Source organism: Protopterus annectens, chromosome 10.part0 (assembly GCF_019279795.1).
Source record: "Protopterus annectens isolate FY-2018-M chromosome 10.part0, PAN1.0, whole genome shotgun sequence".
In the NCBI taxonomy this organism is placed as follows: domain Eukaryota; kingdom Metazoa; phylum Chordata; order Ceratodontiformes; family Protopteridae; genus Protopterus; species Protopterus annectens.
In genome coordinates, this window is record NC_056744.1 from 926,217,580 (window position 1) to 926,234,062 (window position 16,483).

Below are 16,483 nucleotides of genomic sequence, written 5' to 3' on the forward strand. Positions count from 1 at the left end.
AAACTCCTAATGCTCTTAGCTGTTTTTGAAAATGAATGTTGGGCCAGGTTCCAGCATCTTACTGATCTGTTTATTGCTTTTTTCCTGATAGCTAGGTAGTCCTAGGGAAATGTAGTAGGCATACTAACTAGGTTTTCTTTGCTGAGGTCAGAGTGCAGTCCTCTAAAATCAAGGTCTAGTCTGATGGGTTGTTCCAGAATGGTTTGGTCATGGGAAAGCTTCAGGAAATCAGTTGGCTTGAGGGTGAGGTTATGTAGTATGTTGGCTTCATAACCTCTCATGTAGAAGTCCCTCTTCAGACTATTGATATTGTCTTTAAAGTCTTCTAGTTGTTGGGAGACCGTTGCTGTCTGCATCTATTGGGACTTGATGGCATTTGCACTGGTAATATGAGGGTGCATGCTCTTTGCATGTAGGAGTATATTGACCCTGGTGGGTTTTCTGTAAAGGTTGTTGTTGAGGAGACCCTCTTCATTTGCCTTAATAATTGCCAAATGAAGGAAATGTTGCATCTATGTTTACAAACGTATAAAGGTACAGGGAAGGAAATGGGTATATGTGGGCTGAGAGTCAGCTGAGTCACCTACCAGGACAGCTTTTTTATCAATTCCACAACCCTGGAACTTGAAATGAAAGGGTGCACTGGTGTTGGGTTCAAACTGATTTGATGAAATCCTTGTGTTAAATTTGGCCAAAGTAATCATGAATGCCCAGAATTCTGAAATATTTTTCTGCCAGATGCCAATATCTAGTTGGAAATAAACTATTCTTTGTAATATTTCTTTTTGTCCATAGAAAGAAAAAACATTTTAAGGGATGTAAACCCAAGCACAGAAAAAAATGGAAAAAGTACATAAAATCTATGAGAAAAATAATGTGATGATATGGTTTATAAAGAAAGGACTAGGAAAGGTCTCTGGTTTGCTTCTTTCTTTGACACCTAAAAGGTGCTCATGATGAATTTCTTCCTCTGAAAGAAGTGGGATATTACAAGGAGCATTATCTGGATTTTTCAATCATACTTTGGATTCTTTTCCTCTTAGTTCTGGAGGAACAGTTCCTGTAATCCCATTATAAGGCAGGACTTACAGTAGGAGGGGAACAGAGGTTTGAATGGCTAGATTAAGAGAAACATTTGAAAAAGAGCAAGAAAATCCCACTGCCAGTTTAAAGCCTATTTGAATGATTCAAAACATTTTTTTGAGTTAGCCAGTAGGGTTTAACAATGGTACATAATATTGAGACCCACTTGATAATCTTACAAAAACATTTTTAGATATCAAAAGATAATATGATATGATAATATATAAGCGTATGGCAAAATATAATAGCCTTATAACTAGATTCTGTTGCCATACACCAGCAGGCTTTGACAATGGCAGCATACATATATATGGCCCTCATTGTTATTTTTCATCAGGAGTAGTTTATGCATAACAAAAATATTATTATATGCTGTATTTTTGATATAATCTGTATTAGATATTCATATAGTATAACTATGTTTATAATGCCTCTATTATACTAAGGGTAAACAGTGATTTGAATGTGACAGTCATTTTGAGTTTGGGATGGACTAAACCATGTTTCCATTGGTTGACGGTTTCTATAAATATTCATGAATCATTTTGAACCACAAATGCTTTTTCACTGATGAAGGCTGGATAGCCGAAACCGATTTGAATCGATATCAATGCACTTTGTTGCATTTCTGCTTAAATAAATATTTATTTTATTATTTTTGGTTTGGAGGTGTTTATATGCTGCAAATGCTGGCCACTGGTGTCTTACTATGTTATGGTATGGCCGAGCACACCGTACTTGCGAGGCGTTTTAGTTTTTAGACATATATAAAATGACAACATTGAAAGGGATTTCAATATATATCAATGGATTAAATAACCCTTGTAAAAGAGGAAGTTTATTTAGATATTTAAACTTACATAAATCTAACAATCTTTCTTCAAGAAACCCATCTTTTGAAAGAGGACACATCTAAATTAAACACAAACAAATACACAATGTAAGTCAGTTTGGAACATAAGAAAAAAAGAGGGGTAGCCATCATGTGGAACAAAATGTTACCAATTCCCAAGATAATTAAGACATAGAACGATGACAAATGAATATTGTTAGTCATAGTTCAAATTAATAGAAAGATTTTTACTTTCATTAACATATATTGGATTCCAGGTATACGTATAAATACTGTGAAACAGTACATGAACAAAATAGTACTCCTTTCTAAGGGAGACATTATCATGGCTGGCGATTTCATTTGTATCTTAAATGAAACAAGTATTCCAGGAAAAAGGAAAATATCTACTCATGCTAAACATCTGAAAGACTATAAATTCATACCACTTGAATGACAAACAACCAAGCTGGTATAAAGTCACTGCCATCTACTTTCTTCTCCAATATACATAAATCTTATTCCAAGATAGATAGGGTCTTGATCTCTAATCAATTAGTTAATGACATATCTAAATCTATGATTATGTCATGCCCATTAACAGATCACAACTCAACCTTTGAACTTAATATAAGTGTAGTGAATAACATATGATTTAAAAGAATTCCAGCATATTTATCTCAATTAAAAGATTTCAAACAGTTTATAAATCAGGAGATACAAAATTTTATAGAAACAAATTTCTCACCAGATATTTTGGTTATATATAGTTGGGTGCCTTAAAAGCATATTTATATGGGCAAATCATCAGATGGTATAATAATAAAAGGAAAATTTGGGATAAAGATCTAAGTGAGATAGAGTAAATTAGAGAAATATAAACTTAATAACAAAAATAACTTCACTAATAAAGACATAATAGAAGAAATGAAAAAAACTAAACAATGATTACAAAGAAATTCTAAACCACAAAACTAATATTTATAGTCTAGAAAAATATAAATTCTTAGCTTTCTCAATGAATCCCAAATACTTCAATAAACTCAAAAATAAAACAAAGAGACTTAATAAACAGAACCATATTAAACAGATTTTTTTTATCTTAGGAAAAATAAGAAAGTCTCTAATCTATAAAATATTCTAGATGAGTTCAGGGATTATTTTCATAAAATTAATCATAAGGTAGATATGCAATCGAATGATAAAATAAAATAATTCATAATAAAATATACAAAAAAACTCAACAGAGTTAATAAACATATTTCATTAACAGACATTCAAGCACAGATCAAAAAACTTAAAGCACCAGAAAATGAGGATCTCAGAAATCTTCAAATTGATGCCAAAAAATGTTCTCTCTACTACAAAATGTATTTTTAACAGTCCAGAATGAATCTAAAATCCTCCCATCATGGAGATACACCCTCATCTCCCCAATTCTAAAAACTAATAAAAATCCAACAAAGTGGTCCCCATATAGACCCATGTCTTTATTGAATGTTGGCTATAAAATGTTTATGAATATTTATGCGGATAGACATTTCTTCCTAATATAATTGAAGAAGATCAAACGGGCTTCATTATAAACAGAAATACTTTTGATAATATAAGAACAACATTAACACTAATTGAGTATGCTAATAAAAAGAGAGATCTGACATTAATAAGCCTAGACATAAATTCAGCTTTTGATTCAGTGAACTGGGACTATTTATTTACCCTATTGAAATGTATAAACTTCTCAGACAAATTTCTAAATTTGATTGAACAACTTTATAAAGGGGCATTAGCATATATAAATATACGCAGATATTGCTCTCAATATATATTCCCATTTTAAAAGGAAATAAGCAGGGTTGCCCACTTTCACCTTTATTATTTACCTTAGTTATGGAACCATGGGCTAATCTAATAAGAATGAATAAAGATATAGAAGGCTCTAATATAAATACTGATACATCATCTAAAATCCAGTTTTTTTGCTGATGATATTCTTATCACATTAAATGGAAATAATCCCTCTGTAGCACTGTTATTCAATTCCATGAATAACTTTCAAAAAATCTCAGGTTTTAATGAAGATAAGACAAAAATACTACCTATGTATGCAAACAAAAATAAATTGAAAAGAAAATACCATAAACTTAAACCTAATTCTGATCAAATAACTTATCTAGGTATCATACTAGCAAGAGACAAAGACTATAATCCATCTTAATTACGGCAAAAGTATTAAAAACATATAAACTCTAATTTCAGATTGGAACAGAATGTATTTTACAATGGAAGAGAGACTTACAATAATTAAAATAATACTCCCAAAGATACTTTATATAATTCAGTCACTACTGTTATTACTCCTAAGACAATTGTTAAGAAATTAAACTATGTTAAGGATCTTTTGGGCTCCCAATAAACCCAGAATGGCATTGAGATTTTACCTTAGTAGTTGGTCCAAAGGAGGAATAGCCTTCCCAGATTTATTTATTTTATTTTTATTTATTTTACATTTGTTGACCGGGCTAGTCTAGCTGGATATATTTCCATTTTCAGTAGAGGCCCGGGGAGAAAAGCTCCACAAAAAACATAACAATGAGAGATAAACAGAGACATATTGTTAATAAACACATAGAAATACTAATAAAAAGTAAAATAAAATGTAAAATAATAAATAAATAAAATAAATAATAAACTTTCTGGTATCAGATGTTGCTGGATAACAAGGTTAAAAATCTAGACTTTTTAATTCAAGAATTTGATTTAGATCAATCTCATTGGTTGGAATTCCAGGCTTATATACAATATCTTTCTAACAGGCTTGACTTATTATCTCCTACAATTAAGATATATGTTCTTAAACTGACTACCTGGTATTAAACATAGAAGAGAAAGCTCCAAATAAAGTTAAACGTTGTTTTATTTACAAAGTCATGAGCTAAGAAACATATAGTTGCTCAGGAAATTATTGGAATTACTTCTTTTAGATCAATAATGAAACACCTAAAGAACAAGATAAAGAATACATACTGGAATCTGCTGGTAAAACAACCTCTTCCTTAAAATGGAAACTTTATACTTGGAAATTTTTATACAGGTCCTTTTATACACCACAAGTTATAAGTAAAATTAACAAGAAAAATGTAAGAGATGTAATTCAATGATAAATGTGGACTGGGTACATATGTGTTTTGATTGTACAAGACTAAGTGACTATTAGAAACTTAACATTTTTCTACAATCTTTATTTACTGATAAATTTATATTATCTAAATCACTAATCCTCTTCAATATACCATACCAAAATGTGTTAAACTTCCTCTATTATGGTCCATTCTAGCTGTGGCTAGAAAGATTATTACTAGAAATTGGATTTCAGATTTCCCTCCTTCTTTTACAGAATTTAAAAATGACTTAAATGATATCTGTCACTTAGAACTATGGACAATTAAATCTCGAACATCTAGGAAAACATGTTCTTATAACATGTGGATTACTGTACAGAGATTGTTGGAAAAATAATCTGTTTATGAATATTAATCTAATTACATATTAATGGAATTTTATGTAGACGCCTTTGTAAATACTTTAGTTTTGTGCTTGTTAAACGTTTATTTTCTTATTGTCAACTACATGTATCAATTATCAAGTTCAGTTGGTTATATGTTAAAATAAATAAGGATTTAAAAAAAAAAAGAATCCAACCACCTGAAGTTTTATGGCACCACAGAGGAAAGTAAAGCCTTGAATTTGGAAAGCTCTATATGGTGCCCAGGATGGGGTGGGAAAAAACATGAAGTGGCATATAGTCAGTGTATTGTCTTAGATTGTATTTGGTTTTGAGAGGACCCCCCCGTTTCTTCTTTGAACCTATCACTGATTTTTGAAATTTTTCACCCATGTCCTGCTGAGATTGCTAATTCAGTTTTCCCAAAAAGGAACCTGAACTGAAAGAAAAGCTTCTATTATATTCTGGCAAGGAGGTCTCAAAGATCTAAGTAACTGCCTGAATTAACTTTTCCCCTTTCCTCTAACCTTTTAAACATTTCAGCAGAGGAAGGGCCAAAGAGCACCTCTTTATCTAGGGAAGCACGTGGGATTTCAACTTTAACTCCCCCTGGTAAATTTCGAGAAAGTAGCTGCACATATCTTGTTACTTATCCAGTGGCAGCTGCTTTAGATAATCATTGTAACCTTAGTCACAGCAAATACTGTTGAATTCAGGGATGTGTTAGTCCCTGAAGAAGGAAGATCAGCATTTAACTTTCTCATATTGTCAACAGAAGCCAGCAGAAAGTAAGACGTGAGCCTGAAAATTCATTGTTCTGAAGGCTAAAGTGGAAGTAGCATACAGTTTTTCCCCAGAGAACATGTCCTTCATTCCATCAGTAGTATTAGAAAAATATAACATTTCAGAAAAGTATAAAGAATAACTTTTCTCAAAGTCTGATTCTATATACTGTGGAGTGAGAACAACAGAAACCCAGTCTAAGCCTAAATTTTGTCCCATAAACTGGGGATCAGAGTCTGAAAGAGAGGAAAATCATTTCCTTTTTAAATGAGGGTAGACTTTGGAATGTAAAAGCCCATTCAATCCACCCTCCATCTGCTTCAAGAGAAGATAAGTGTCTAAGCTCACAGAAAAGCAGTAACTTGAAGGATGGTCCCTTCCCTGGGAATGAAGCTCCTTGGAATGGCTTATTGAAGAAGCAGTATCACCAATGCCAGAAAGAGTGTTTTGCACTAACCTGACTAAGGCAGCTGAACAGCTAGAGATGTCATGGCTGCTTTCTGGTCTTTTAGTGGCTTTCCAAGAAGCAGCACTAGAGGAACCATCAGTAGGTGAGTGGTCTGGTGCCCAACAGATGGTCTCAGTGGAATCACCCATCAGTGGCTGAGGTGAAGGGGAAAGCAAAGTCAAGACTGAAGTCTCCGGGATAACTTTACTTTTTCCTGTGGCTCGGGGAAGTAATAATTTAGTTTCCATGACCCACTCAATGTCCTTGTTGTGAAAGTTGTCTAAGTGATTTGCAGAGATTTAAAAAGTCGGTCTTACCTCCTGACAGAAAAGTTAAGTTCTGAGGTAAGCTGTTTTATTAACCACCAGCAAACACACTAGTCACAGTACCCAAGTACACATTGTAACAGAACTGTAATACATTTCATCACAAAAAAAAAGAAATAAGGAAATCCCCAAAAGGTCTCAAGAAAAGGCCTGAGGTAAATTTTTTTAGGGACAGTCATCAAACCCACTAGCTCCAGTCCCTAACAACACTTTTTGACAGAAAAATAACATTTGTATACACAAAACTGAATAAATAAGGCACTCCCCAACAGAAATTCAGGATCATCTGTCTACCCAAAAAGATGTTTGACACATAGGTGTCAGAGGTTAGGACTGCTAGTGAAAGAACCCAACTGGAAAAATAAGTCTGATAAACATTTTAATGACAACCCTCAAAACACAAATCCTAATCCCACATTTTGACATCACAAGTTTTGCTCAATGTACTGTGGAGCTTTTTTGCTTTTAACTTTATTGATAATGGGCTTTTCCTCAGTTTATCACCTACAAGCAATACAAATATAACTATTAACTATATAACAGTATAAAGCTATACTTTTTTCAGATCCACACTAATGTTCACTGTCATGGCATGCATTAGAAACAAACTACACTGAATTTTTTTAGTAAATGAAATGCCGAAAAATGTCTTACAGCCTATCATCTTTCCAGATTTTCATAGAATAAGACCTATGGTTTTCTGGCAAATCATTTAGGATTGAAGTCATTAAGTAAAGGCAGACAAAGAGTTTGACTTCATATCTTTCAGAAACTGCATGCAAATCTAAAACCTTTTATTCTAACAACTTTCTAAGTTTTTAACAGCAACATTTAAAATCTGTTCCTTACTTGGGATATTTGACCCTACTCTGTTTGGCTTTTCCAGATTTCTTGTACTAAGAAGCCACCACTTCTTTTAACTCGGTGAACACAGCAGCACAAGTCATTTCCATGAGGTAGCATTTACAAGTGACAAAATATAATAATTCTAAACTGAAGTATTTTTTTCAAAATGAGCAAGAAAATCGCATTTTGAAAACTGTCACCAGTGTACCAGCTAATAAACAATAAACAAAATAATTACTAACAAATCCTGAACTTCTTTGTAGCTAAAAAGGACTTATTACATCACTCATAAGAAGATGCATATGCTTTGTTATCAGGACTGCAATCAAACAATACTATATATATCAAACAATACTATATACTATCACGTATTACCTTCAAGCAGATTAGAATTTTTAGTTAAAATACATGCAAATTCAAAATACAATAAACTAAAAACAGATAAAAGACTATCTGGATTAGGTCAAGTAACCACTCTTTGTGATGACAAGGAAGATTTTTGCCAACAACTGAAGAATGGTGCCCGTCTCACACACAAACAAGTTATAATTCTCTAACAGCCATACAAACATCCTAATGTACACTGAAAATAGTATGCTGTCAACGCCAGGTTTCGCCTTATACAAAATGACATACTCATTTGAATATTTTAAATATTCCTTTTATTTGATAAGTTTTAATTAAACATATTCTTAATGTGATGGTTTTCTTTTGTCATGGTGAGCATTTAACTAAAGTCCTATCAAGTGAACACATTTCATCAAATGAGTTCAAACCTACCAAACCTTTACTTTACTCTGATGTTGTATGACCTTGCAGTAGGTTACATCATTTAGGGGTAGAGGATGTGAAACTCCCTGCATGAGCATAGAGGGTGTGAGGGCTTGTTCCCCTACTTCAGTTATGGGTGTAGATTCAATCCTATTCATTGCAAGAGGGTTTAGCAATCAGGACTCACATAAAAGCCAAAGACATGCACCATATCGGAAGAATGCAAATAGGTGACTATAGAATGTATTAAGTGTTGTATTCACCCATGCTGGTGATATTTACCACATCACGTTCTATGATATAGGGCAAAATATTCCACTAGTATAAACTCACACAAAAAGACAATGCTTGTAGGTTCCATTTCAGGCAACATTTTTTTTCTTTATAGCCGATCTATTGTTACAGAGCTCATGTAATAAAGTTATCATCTATGCCAAGATAAAGAATTTCATCACTTAGGTGAATTAGGGCAGGGCAATAAAAAAACTTGCTTGATATTAAGAGGAGCTAGCAAAACCATTAAAGTTATTGGCCTAAGCTTTCATTTAATAAATCTAGCCATTAACTTCTGCAACTATATGGTCATTTTAAGAGGTTTTCATGAATATGTAGATGATCTCCTAAAGGGATTCAGAAATTTAAGGTGAGAGCCATGGAAGACTGCCAGACTTGTGAAAAATTAGTTATATCAAAGCTTCAGAAGATTTGAACTCTTATAAGTGACTTCTGTTCTCTACCATATAGACACATCTATATGCAGGCATATATTAACATTTAAATTTCTATTCCTTTGCTTCATACTTCACTTTGTACAACAAACATACTTCAATGTGTATTAGGATATTCTAACTTTAAAAGGAAGCATGCAGACATACTCATTTTCTTTTGTTGCAAATTTTTTCAAGTGTTCTGCACTATCTTTGTGCTTCAGTGCTCCCTTTCATTTCCTGGTGATACTTTTTCCTAATTTTCTACTCACAACCCACTTCACATCACAGCAACAGAGGGTTCTTCTTTTAATGCACTTATTTGTTTATTAAGATCCTTCACCTCAACTATGCCTGTTGCTTCCTTCATATGGACAACTTCCTGTAGTCTTCTTTCGTGGCCCACCTATTACCCCCATTACCATAACATATTCCAGATGTTGCAAGAAACAAATGCATTATGCTACTCCGCAGCAACTGCTACATATCACTGTGGCATTCTGCTTTATTTTTTGAGCAGATTCCATATGGACAACTTCCTGTAGTCTTCTTTCGTGGCCCATCTATTACCCCCATTACCATAACATATTGCAGATGTTGCAAGAAACAAATGCATTATGCTACTCCGCAGCAACTGCTACATATCACTGTGGCATTCTGCTTTATTTTTTGAGCACATTCCCCTAGTTTTCTTTTTATATCTTGGCTGCTGACATGTCAACTGAATCCTAAAGTTCAATGTACTGTCCACATCACAAGAACAAAAAAAAAATTTCTCACAATACATGGGCATTTCATCAGTCATCTCACTACATCTGTGCATAGTTCTTGGCCTTTATCCTAACTCAATGGACTTTTCTTGCATGGTAATGACCCATTACCCTGTCCAGACCAGGAATTCATACTCTTCTTATTCGTTAATGCTGCTAAGATGTCATAATGTCGAACACTGATAATTTCCTAGCAATGAAGGCACATTTAACTAAGTAAATGGAAAACTCAGACTACTAATGCTAGTCATATCAGTCCTTTTAGCAAAACATGATGCTTTTTTCTGGAGTCAAGGTCTGTTCTAATTCAATATCATTGAAGTCAAAGGATAAAAATCCATATACACAGGTCTATGCTACTGAAAGCATGGGATAGAAACACAAAATGCAGTTCTTATAGCTCTCCAATTATTCATATAAGACAGCAATTAAGTCTCAATAGTGCATTTATTTTCTTAGATTGAAGGGTACCTCTACTGCACAAAAGCAATGTATAGTACTCAAAATCAGAATATAAATGTTACAGCAGATATTTAACTACAACTGTATAATGAAAACACATGAATAAGGGGTAGAGAATTACAAAAGGTCTGGAGCTATCATGAATAAGAGAGATGTCACAAGATAAGCACAGTTACAGCTGTACAATTTTTAAAACCAAACTTACTACCTTTAACAACTTGTATGATGACACTTCAAAGAAGCAATTGAAAGGATTAACAGAAGTAAGTAGGAAAGATAACTGCAGCTGGCAGTGTTTTAAGATTCCTAAATCATGAACACACAAAAACAAAATTGTGACAGTAAATCTGACACTATGATGGCTGGGGCAGAGAGGGCTGAATCAGGTTAAGAAGTAAAGTGCAAGTTGGATTATTGCTTTTGAATGGTTACACTTGTGGTAACAATTTGTAAAATTATATATTACTACACGTTTAAAGAGCAGCTTATTCTGCCTTTTCTTACTAATTTAAGTTTTCAGAATCTTACTGCAGTTTTGTGTCATTTCTTTCTACTGTGTCATGGGTCAGGCATTATGACCAGAACATATATATTTTAGATTTATCTCACAAGCATGGAGAACTATTGTTATTTTACAGGGCCCTTTCAGCTGTAGATTTGTTCTTTGAAGCAAGGGAAGTAGAAATAAAACTCTATGTAGTCACCAAACTGTAAAATGGATAAAGGAAATAAGCAAAGGGGATTTTTGACTGTGTGTTGCATTCTGATCTCATCTGTTTAAATTCAACTGGAATATGTATGGCTGACAGAGTGTTGCAATGCTTAATGTTTCTGGTTCACTTGTGTTGTGGTTTTTCAGTTCAGTCCTTCACTTGGAATATGGATATCATCCCTGTCTCTGTAGGGGTTTTCACTGGATGTTCTTTCTTCTAATATCCTCTAAATTGTTTCAAGGTGTGCATGCCATCTGAAATTATGTATGTTGTGCATTGTACCATGAATTGGTGCCTTCTTCAGGATGAATTTCTATGTGCCACATCCAATGAGGACTGTGACAGGTCTAGCACCACAACAACCATGTGCTGGATGAAGCAGACCATCATAGAATTAATTAATGAGCTGGCAGAGACTGCATGCAAGCAGCATATTTTCTTCATTTTAAAAATAATATTTTTCATTATAAACAAATTGCCTGCAATTAATGTTTTTGATTGAGCTTTACTTGAACCAGCCTATATAATGAAACCAAGTTCAAATTCCGACTACTGTATGAATAATAAGCTCTTATTGAGTTGGAAATAAGATGAAGGAAGGAAGCTTAAATACCATAACAGGAATTAGGATTTAAATAAAATAAATAAATACAACTTTAAATCACATTTTATTCCACAAAGACAGCAAACGTCGAGAAGAGTTTGAGAAATTATGACAAATACTGCCACAACATGGAGTTAACAACTTCAAAAGAACTGCAAAGCACATACATCTAAAATACAAAAATCTTGTATGCTAGCTTCCACGATTCTACCACAAAGCACTTCTAAGAGAATGGGAAAAATAAAAGCTGTTATGTGGCCTTTCACAGTTGTTCAGTATTTCAAGGTTGCAAATGTATTTGTAGCAAGTAACTATTATATGAAACAAAATAGCTTCATATTCATAGACCATAATGTATAAGATCCACAAAGAACTGAATTCTGAAGGTTCTGTATCTTACACTTTAATTAAAAATCCTTTGTTGCAAGGAACTAAATGGATGCTATCAAGGACGTACTCAATAGGTAGCAACATGTATTTTCATTTCTCCCTGCTCATTTATTATTAGAAATGGCACATTTCACATTTTTTTTATGAAGGCTTTAAATATGTATACAACATGCTCAAAATAAGTGTCACCTCAAAAGAATTCTATCCTAACATATAAAAAATGGAACTGTCTTTATTCATTTTCTTTAACATTTTAGAAATATTTTATTCTTTTGGTTCAATTCTTTAGACTGTCTTATTTTGCTGTATACATTCTAGCTTTAAACTGATGACTTATTAAATTACTAACAACTTTCAAATAAAACTATCAAATATTAACACAATAATTAAACCAAAATTACTTTTTCAGTATCTCAAATAGCTCTAGCATGCATAACTAAACTGCTTACATTACTAATAAGTAATTTAAAATATTTGACGTCTTATTTGAAGTTATGGAGTAAACAGTGACCCACTGCTTCTTACATTTTTAAGACTCTTGAAAGGGACTTGTTCGGTGTTCAGATCTTTTTACAGACTGTATCTTGTGGCAGTTGACAACACTAATGTCAAGATGTATGGTCTTATAATTGAATCCCATAATGTCAATGTGAAATTATATTGTTTGAGCAGTACAGATAAGTAGCATATCATCCAAGCACAAAAACAATGCATTAGTTAATGGCAGAGATAATATACTAAGATGACAAGCATTCAACAATAATCTGCAAGAAATGCAGAAGTACACTGACATGCAGGTAGACACCTTTATATAGGAAAGTTATAGTCCCATACAAAAAAGGACAAGCCTTGCATGAACTCTAATCCACTACAAAGTGCATTCCACAGATCTCTTACTGCTACTTGGAAGTAAACTACTACAGTTCCCTCCTGCAAGACTGGATCCTGATCATCAACTTAGAATCGCCTCAGGCAGAAATACACTTGTGGCAGATGAATCTATACACATACATTCTACATACATGAACTCAATATATGTTCATCATATTGATCGTTGATCCAGTAGACTTATCTTTATGGGTTATATCCTGCTAAGGATACAATGGCTGGCCAGCTTCCAAAGATAAAGGACAACTTCCACGCAGCAAAACTCTGAAGCAGCTTGAGTTGAGCTGACAATAAAGACTAGTTTGGGTGAGATAAGCAGCACCATCATACAGAGCTTTATTACCTCTGAATGGTATGCTCCTCTCGGGCTTCTGAGGATCGACAGCACGCTTGTGGCTTACTTTGTTGGCCTGATAAGTTCCCTTTGGGGAAAAATTTCCACATTAAAAAAAATATTGCTTTATTGTACTGTCCTGTTTAAGAAAGCTCTTTTTAGCAAAGAGTTTGTTTTAATAAGCTGTCACAAGACTTAAATGCACTTCTAAACAGGTGTAAACTGTTTTCCTGCCAGTTTTAGAAGTTGTTTTTTTCTTAAATGTATTGATTTATATTACTTTCTCTTCAGAAAGGTTAATTTAAAGCCAGGAGTGCTGTGTTTTAATGTACTGTCTTGAGATTGTAACATACTTTTAAGCAGAACACTCTTCATTTCTATAGGTTTAAAAGCAGAGAATTTTCTGTGCAGAACTTCTGTTTATTTTTTCCTTGGTGGGACTAGTATAGTGTTGAAAAGTGCATTTGCTGTGTTTTTTCCTGTTAAAAATGTAACATTTGTGGACTGCTAGTTTTACCAGCATTTGTTGCTTGTCATCCTCAAGAAAAGGGCACCATTTGCACTACCAGTCCCGGTCGATCCTTCTTCCAGCCACAAAAAGAAAAAGTTAAGCAAACAGCATTTACAACCACAGCAGGCTAGACATTTGTCTCATCCAATGGTGGCTGACTCTGCTGTGGTCATTTGTTGTACCTCAGACCACCCGTCTTTTTCCACAGATCCCTCTGATGTAGTCTACACCCACTATGGACCAGGAGTTAGCCAGGTCTTTGCAGCTGTTAGAGTCTCCTCAGTCAGTAAGAAAGAGTCTCTCTTGTCAATTCTCGGAGAGGGAAAAGGAAAGGTTTCCCTATTTTGCTAGAATGCTGTGCCCATCCCTGGGGGAGCAGCTGCTGCCATTAGTAACTCAGTTGGCCCCATTTTTTTCCGTCAAAAAGAAACAGAAAACCAAGCATGTTTCTACTTCTCAAATCTCTTTAGAAAAGAATACTTTACTGGGTCTGACTTAATGTTTAATTCAGGCTACCAATCCTTCTTATAAAGCAGCTTTTGGTAAAAGAGGGATTCCTCCTTTCCTGAAGAAATTCAAGTTTCTGAATCTGAACAGGAATATGTAGGGATGGAGTCAGGGTTTTGTCCTTAGATTTCTGATTCAGACTCAGAAAAGAACTCTGTTTCTGATTCTCCCTGTGGGGGTTCTTTTTTTCTGAGACCATTACTAGAATGTGCCAGTGTTTTCAGTGGGAGAGCACTGAGTTCTTTCAGTCCCTCAGAAAATACGAGTTGTTACAGAAGTACTTTCTGGAACCTACAACCATTCCTACTGTTCTGTCAGCTTTACAGGGTATGTGTGTGTGTGTGTGTGTGTGTGTGTGTGTGTTACTGCCTGCAATTTTCCTGTTATTCAACCAGCTGCCCTGAAAAAGGCAGATAATGTATAAAAATTTAAAACTCTGTGGAATTTTATATACCCTATTTCCAAATCTGACCCAACAGATAGACGCTTAGTTGATCCCACTACTGCTAAGCACTTAGTTCATTCCAATCCTATTCTTTCTGAGAAGGAAGGAAAAATTATCAATAGGTATGAGAAACAAGTCTACACTTCGGCAATTGCTGTTTTCAGAATTTCGAATTGTCTGGTTCATATGTTAAAAATTGTTCTGAGAAACTGTGAAAGTATGGAAATGTTTTATCTTCAGTTACTTCTTGTGAAAAAAAATCTGTTTTAAATAACTTAGTTTCTTCTTTTGCAGAGGTCACTACTCATTGTTTGCAGTGTCTGTATGACTCTTTTGATACTTTTTCCAGCGCTATGACCACTGGTATGGTTTTAAGGAGGTTTGTATCGCTACTTTTTCAGAACTTTCCAGATGATGTTAAATTAAGATTTTTAAATTCTCCCTTGGAAAGAGATTTAGTGTTTGGCCTATTCGCTGCTGGGATGATCAAAAAGAGTATTGAAAAGGGCAAGCTGATCCAGGGAATCTCTAAGATTTTTCAGCTCTCCATTTCCAAATTGTCAAAGGGATTTTCTTTCTCCTCTTTCATTTTTGGAAGAAAACACAAGAAACAATCTCAACAGAATTCAGGTAAAGAGATGTTTAAGAAACAAAAATGTCAAGGGAGTTCCAAAAACAAGTCTCTACCCTCTCAAAAAACAAGCACAGTCCAACATGTCTGAATGACTTTTCAAGAGAACATGTGACCCCCCTCCCACCCTGGCCCCTATTTCTTCCAGTAAGTCAATCTCCATTTTCCTCTTTGGCAATAGATTGCTTCAGACAAAAGTGTTCTGAATATCATTCATCAAAGTTACAGATGGCAGTGGGAGGAAATTCCTATTTTCAAGGAGTTCACTTCTCATCCTCCAAATTAGACTGGTTTATTTGCATTTTTCTTCATCACATGCTGTCCCAATGACCAATAGAACCAGTTCCTCCATCCCAAGTAGGGACGATTTTTTATTCACAGGTGTTCCTAGTGCCAAAGAAAGAAAATGCTTGGAGACCAGATTCTTTCCTAAGCCTATTTGTGATAGTGCCCTAATTAAAATTGTCACTTCACAACCTGTCACCTCTTCTTCCTCCTCTCTCAAATTTCCCTGCTAACACTAGACTTATAAAATGCTTATCACATCCCTACTCATTCAGCCTTCAGATGTTTCTTTAGGGTTTTGTATGTCTGAATCACATTATCAGTCTTCTGCCTTGACCTTTGGACTAGCCAATGCACTATGAGTGGTCACAAAGGGTCCATCTCCAGTTACAACTCACTGCAGGCTATAGGGTTATCCACATTTTTTCTGTATTTAGACGACTTGCTTATCTTTGCAGAGCCTTTTTCAAAGTGTCAGGAATCTCTCTTTTTGGTGACAGATCTCTTACAAAGGCTGGAATTCCAAGAAAACAGTCACGTTTTCTCATGGCTCCCTCACACTGGGCAGTATTCCTGGGATGTCAATTAGACACCTCATTTCAAAGTGCTTTTCTCCACAGGAAAAAAAACGATCCTTATTTA

At 34.4% G+C, this 16,483-nt stretch overlaps 1 protein-coding gene across 1 annotated transcript in view; it reads right to left on the reverse strand.

Moving 5' to 3' along the window:
- Positions 1–16,483, reverse strand: part of DPYD (dihydropyrimidine dehydrogenase) — a 4,342,678-nt gene that overhangs the window by 2,674,018 nt on the left and 1,652,177 nt on the right. The gene's annotated exons all lie outside the window — the stretch shown is intronic.